At 39.3% G+C, this 6219-nt stretch overlaps 1 long non-coding RNA gene across 1 annotated transcript; it reads right to left on the bottom strand.

The window, feature by feature from the left end:
• Positions 1 to 827: 827 nt before the first annotated feature.
• Positions 828 to 1707, bottom strand: LOC134646628 (uncharacterized). Its single transcript, XR_010096773.1, has 3 exons — positions 1597 to 1707; positions 1128 to 1229; positions 828 to 926 (listed from the first exon to the last, which is right to left on the bottom strand). It is a non-coding gene; the product is annotated as an uncharacterized LOC134646628 (long non-coding RNA).
• Positions 1708 to 6219: the final 4512 nt, after the last annotated feature.

Here is a 6219-nt window from a genome sequence, read left to right as displayed (position 1 = left end):
AAAATAACATCAATGATGACACAATCAGTCTTCATCAGAAGTGCTCAAATCACTCTCAGTGGCATCGTCTGGAATGTCGTCCTCCTCCTCCGAGTCCATTTCCAGGAGTGGTTGGTGGCTGAGGATTCTCTTGTACGTGTCCTTTACTTTGAGCATTTCAGCTTTCAGTTCACTTTGTTTTTTTAAAACCAGGCTACAGAGTCCCTTCTGTGCATCCTCCGACATGCCAACAAGGGAGGCTGTAAAAGGAACAAAACAAATAAATATAAGTAACAAAAACAAACAAACAAACAAATAAAAAACCTCACCTCATAAACACAAGGAATTAGGATCCTGTAATTAAACTTTTTTTTTTAAAGGGAGAAGGCAGTGTTAGCTAGCAATCTAGATATAGGTAAAAGATCCAGTAAGACTTTAGCATCTGCTCTTATTTTCAATCGATTCATCAAAAAATTAATAAATAAATAAAGTGCTTACAGTCTGAGGAGATTGTCCCCAACACCACAGATCGCATTCGCAACACTGTCCAGTGATGCCGCATCTCCCTGCAAAGGATCATCTCCTCCTCTCTCAGGCGCCTCACAGCCATCACCTTCTCAAAGATCTTTCTCTTTGTCTGGAGGTCTGCAGCAGCTACAGTTTAACAACATCAGATGGGAAAACATAGTAGCATATTATGATTCAAGAACAAAACATTCAACTACTGCTCAGATACTGGAAGTTTGTTTAAAAAGGATATTTATAAATCAAGAGCTTACGTTCACTTGTGCTCTGCCAGAGCCAAATGTCGGTCTGCATGAGGGCATCACTGGATACGATTTGCTTTGTTGGTTCAGCAAGCTTGTTGTAGTCGTCAACAGCAGCCGCCAAGCGTTTCTTCTCAACTAAGATGACCTTGCGAATTCTGTGTCGCCTCTTGTTGCTATCTGTAAATAATCATAAAAAATTCACATCTTCACATAATGTATATAGTTACATTTTAATCTACACTCATCAATTTGTTTGCTAGAACAAATCACATCCAGCTTAAACAAACCTGGATCTGATTTTATTCTGTTTACAAAGTAGCTGTACAAGCTGTACAAACTAAGTATCAAACGGTCCATTTCAAAGAAACTGGGACGTACCATTTTGTCTGTAAAGACTTTGTGTTCGCACTCTGATGATGACGACAAGCTCCTCTATTCGTGCCTGCAACGCTCCAAGGCTGCCATCAGTTTGATCACTTTCTAAGTGAGAGGAATATTAATCAGAATACAGGATGAGTAACAGTCACCAAACTACAGTGGACTTTGTAATCACTGACTTGATGACATTCATTATAAGACATCTGTAGCCTTCATGTGCTGCATTATCATTAGATAACAAGTATGTTGGTGTTCAGGTTTATAAAACCAACTAGTACGACATCATTTCAACCCAGGTCCAATCCAATTTGATCAAACACAACAACTCTGCCATAAATTCTGCTTTTACAAGGCTTATTTTTCATTGTTTGTTGACACTGTCAGAAAGATATTAATTCTACCTTAAGTTCTTTAATGAGGCCATGGTGGGTCCTACTGTTATACATGAGTGCATTATATTGAGACTCACCTTCAGCCCATTTCTGCACATCGGCCACCCATTGCTGCAGTGTGTCGTCATCCACACCCAGCTCATTTTTGGTCGCATTCAGGCTCTCCACTTGTTCTCTAAGGATCCTTATGATCTAAGAATACATTAATAAATGTCATTCATATTGACATTAAAAGAGTACTGGTGTTTTTCCCCCATTACCACACACATTAAAATGGGTTTTGAAAAATAATCCCCTTTAGATATCTCTGGCTCAAAGTGCGACCCAGTTGTTCCACTTTCCTTTTGTTCCACCCCAAAGCCAGGAGGGTCAGCATGTCTGTTCGCCCTGCATTTCAGTTAGTATACAAATAAGAATTAATGAGCAGGAGACTGAGTGGAATCTCAGACACGGACACATACCTGCTTTAGACATGTATTTCGTTGTGATGGCCGCCCTAGACAGGAAACTGTTTACTTGTTCCACCTCTTCTCCAACTGTTGAACCGGCCCCATCCTGAAACGCACCTCCCATGTCCTGGGACGCTAGCTGCCAACTTCCTCTGGAGAAAAAGAGGGTAAGCAAAGATCTCCCCTCGAAACATGTTCAATGCAGCTAAGAGGACTCCGTGGCGACAAACAGCTATTTCCATGTCCTCTTCATCCAACTTCCCAGTGGACTTTTTGGTCGACTCCTTTGCTGCTGTCCAAGATGAAGATCCGCACAACCCTTTCCCTGGGACCTATACACTCAAAGATTTTAACATAAAAGACATGACATGATTAAGCCCTATCAGGGACAAACGTTTTAAAATAAATGCATAACAATTAGCTGAATTAGCCTTAAGTCACACAAGACCTCATATCTCCCCAGGACAGCACTGATAACACAAAATAAAAATCGTGGTTTTTGTTGTTTTTTTTGTTTTTTTTTATTGATTGAGAATGCATCAAGACGTCTTCAAATAAGCCATTCCTCTGCAGATGATCTGTTAGCTGTTTGACAACTACTCTTTCAAGGATTTTTGAAAGGAAGGTTGGAGATTGGCCTATAATTAGCTAAGACTGCTGGGTCTAAAAATGGCTTTTTGAGCAAAGGTTTAACTACAGCCAGCTTGAAGGCCTGTGGTACATAGCCGATTATTAGAGATAGGTTGATCGTATTTAAGATTGAAGCATTAATTAATGGCAGGACGTCTTTGAGCAGTTTTGTAGGAATGGGGTCTAAAAGACACGTTGAAGGTTTGGAGGAAGTAATTATTGAAGTTAAGTCAGAAAGATCAATTGGAGAAAAATAGTCTAAATGAATATCAATGGTACTGAAAGTAGCTGTAGATAATATTACATCTGTGAGATGATTTTGATTAATTTTTTCTCTAATGATTAAAATTTTATTTGTAAAGAAGTTCATGAAGTCATTACTAGTTAATGCTAAAGGGATGGTTGGCTCAACAGTGCTCTCACTTTTTGTCAGCCTGGCTACAGTGCCTTTGTTTTCATACGCACATGGCAGAAAAAAGCATGGCGGCGACGTTATTATTGTTATTACCAAACCGATTTTATGTGGTACATGGCGCTCAAAATCTGTCAAGAACGTTTTAGTACAACTTTGGTAAGCTACGAAGTCGCACCGCTTGAAGGATTGTGGGAGCATTATGGCTACCATAGGCAGGAGCCTCGCGGAGTGATACGTACTGTGCTTCAACAAAATATTACCGTATTGTGTGTGTATGACCAATTTTTAAGTTTTGTGGATATTATACATGGTTATGCTGAGGATATGTCGGCCAGTTTCCGCTGGAAATGCCTTTTTGTTAAACCTTCAGCAAGGAATTTGCATTTGCGGTCATGGTCGGACGGTCCTTCCCGGGGCCTGTGTGTGTTTCACTCTCTCCTCCTCCCTACCCTTGCTGTCTCCACCCAGCGGCTGACACACCTGCACCTAATTTGCCACCCAGCTGTCACTAATCATCCTTCGTCGTGGGCTGAGGTATTTAACTGTGTGTCCAGACGGCAGTCGATGCTGGATTGTACTTGAAGCTCGGTAGTAAAGAGTGTTTGTTACTTGCAACTTAGCTTTAGCCGGCTAGCCCTCTCACCTGTTGTTTTCGCTCGTTTGTAGGAGGAGGAGATACGGAGCAGGGGGTTGGAGAGAAGGAGCCCGCGGGATTAAGCTCTCGGAGGAGAAAACACACTCGGATAATCACTTTGGAAACTCACCTGCGCACCACTGGGAGTTGGAGGAGATCACTGTTGGACTTTGCACTTCGCTTTGTGTTTTGAGACACTGTTTTTGGGCACTGTAAATAAACGCACTGTTTGCTTCGCATCCAGAGCTCTGCGACTGAGTCCGTATTTTCCCATTATCCGTGACATTTGCACTGTTAAATTTTTATATAACTTTAATGCACATTTAAAAAAAGCTGCTTGTTTAAGTGAAAATACATTGATGGGGAGTTTTTGCACTAAAGTTGTGGAGTTGTAAAATATTTCGTCTCGCGTCAATTATATCGTCAGTTATATCTTTATTGCAAATTTTCAAATGTATATCGTGATAAATATTTTTGGTCATGTCGCCCTGCTCTATATATGATACACATTTTTGGTTTCTAATGCTAGAGATCTGCAAAATGGCTTTGGGCTGTGCATGTCTCTCTCTTCCGGGAGATGATTAAATAAAATAATTATAAATATTTTGACTAACTGAGTTGTGTTCTCTCTATTCATTAAAAGAATGACAAGAACCAGATTTAATAGGCGGTAGTTACACTCTCAGTAGCACAGGAACAGAGCAGGAGGGGAAGAGAGAGAAAGAGAGCCAGGGACAACAACGTCACATCCACAACTATTTTCAGTTGCGGATGATAAAGGATTCAGAAAGTTTATTCACGCAGGCCCATATGACAGAGAATGTGCATCTTCTTTTTGTTTTTATATTTTTTTCATATTTCTATTTAATTGTGTTGTGGTTTGCAGTGTTTTGTGTTGTTTCACTTTAAATTTGTTTAAAAGGAAAAAGCTGAAAATTTAGAGTTGTAAATCACCGGCATTGTAAAACTTTAAATTATTCCAGGGCATGTTAAAAACAAAACACCAAACAGATGGACTGGATATTAAACAGTATCAAACGACTAAATTAACACAAGGTTACAATTACATTCTACCATCGTCACATCGAGAGTTTATTCATTAATCATCAGAGTTCAACAATGTGACATCCAGTTGAAAACAGCTTCACTAACGCCAGCCAAAACAGGCTAACAGTATATAAGAGCACAAAAACAGCCGTGCTTATCGACAGCTCGACATATCCTCAACAACTCACCTCAGTATGGCTGCTATCGGTCACCTTTTAACTGTCCGTTTTATAGCCTCTTCCAGAAAATGAACGCTTGCGCGGTACACTACACACATATACAGTATATTGATTTTATTTGGTTTTAGAGTTTAACCTGAAATCTTTTGCCGCTGAGCAGCAGAGCTCCAAAGCGTCCCCCTGCAACCATGGTTACGCAGAGGCGTAACGGTGTTCCAACTGTGATGTCACAGAGGAGAACCTATGTCAAACTGATACCTGGATCAGCCTGCAACTTTTATTGGCACTTTTCTGCTGAGATCCGGAGCTCGAGGCCTTGGCACCCCGGGATCAGATGAGTTGCTGTGTTTTTCACGGAGAAAAAATAATTAACATGGAATAACGTCACTCTCAGATGGAAAAAAAGAAGAAGATGCAAGCAGAAGAGGACAGCAGATTGAGAAGAGATTTCTTCAAATGGTAAGGAGCTTCTACCAAGTGATATTTGATAAGGTTAAAACTTCAAGCTTAAATCTAATGTCCAGATTCATGCTAAACTTTTCTGATTACTCAGTGAATCTGTTCATATGTTGCCGTTTTAAGCTATTAATTTCATGGTGACAAATGTCTTTGACAAAAAATGCAGGATTAATTAAAGGCTATATATGACTGCTAGGTTAGGACGTGGTTAGGAGCAAATACTTAAGAGAGAGAGATATTTTGCTCTGATAGAAATCTTTATTAATATTTATGGGAAAAATTTTCCTCCATTAGATTGTTTGTGGCCAATACAATAAATTGTCTCCTGGCTTTCAGATCCCCCTGAGCCAAATTTGCAAAAATACAATCAAGGAACAAACTAGAGTAAAGAACAAATTGCCTATTAAACAGTAATTTGGAGCAGAGGGGCAACTTCCTCACAAGCCATTAAAATGATTTGAGAGTAAAGATCATGCATCATCCTGGTAAGAAAAATTATATCCAATGTGTAGCAAAGATACAAGAAGGAGACACTGAAGTGATGAAAAAGAGAATTCAAATTTTACAGTTTTTGCAATTAAGAAAAAAAAAACAGATTTAAAGTGAAACAAATATTTGGGATGTCATCACCATCCCAAATCATGGAATGGTGATGACATTATCACTCATTCCATATTGTTCCTAAAGTTTTTTTTTTCTTTTTCTACTTTAACTTTTGAAGTTGCATATACACATATACTTTAACTCTGCATATGTGTACATGCATGTGAACTGATGTGTGCTTGTGTGGTGATTTGAAGTTATGGTGCCTTGAAAAATTATTCATAGTTCTTGAACTTTTACACATTTTGTCACCTTACAACCACAAAGAAAAGATGTTTTTTATT

Source organism: Pelmatolapia mariae, linkage group LG17 (genome assembly GCF_036321145.2).
Source record: "Pelmatolapia mariae isolate MD_Pm_ZW linkage group LG17, Pm_UMD_F_2, whole genome shotgun sequence".
Lineage (NCBI taxonomy): Eukaryota > Metazoa > Chordata > Actinopteri > Cichliformes > Cichlidae > Pelmatolapia > Pelmatolapia mariae.
This window is presented reverse-complemented; position numbering and strand designations above follow the sequence as displayed.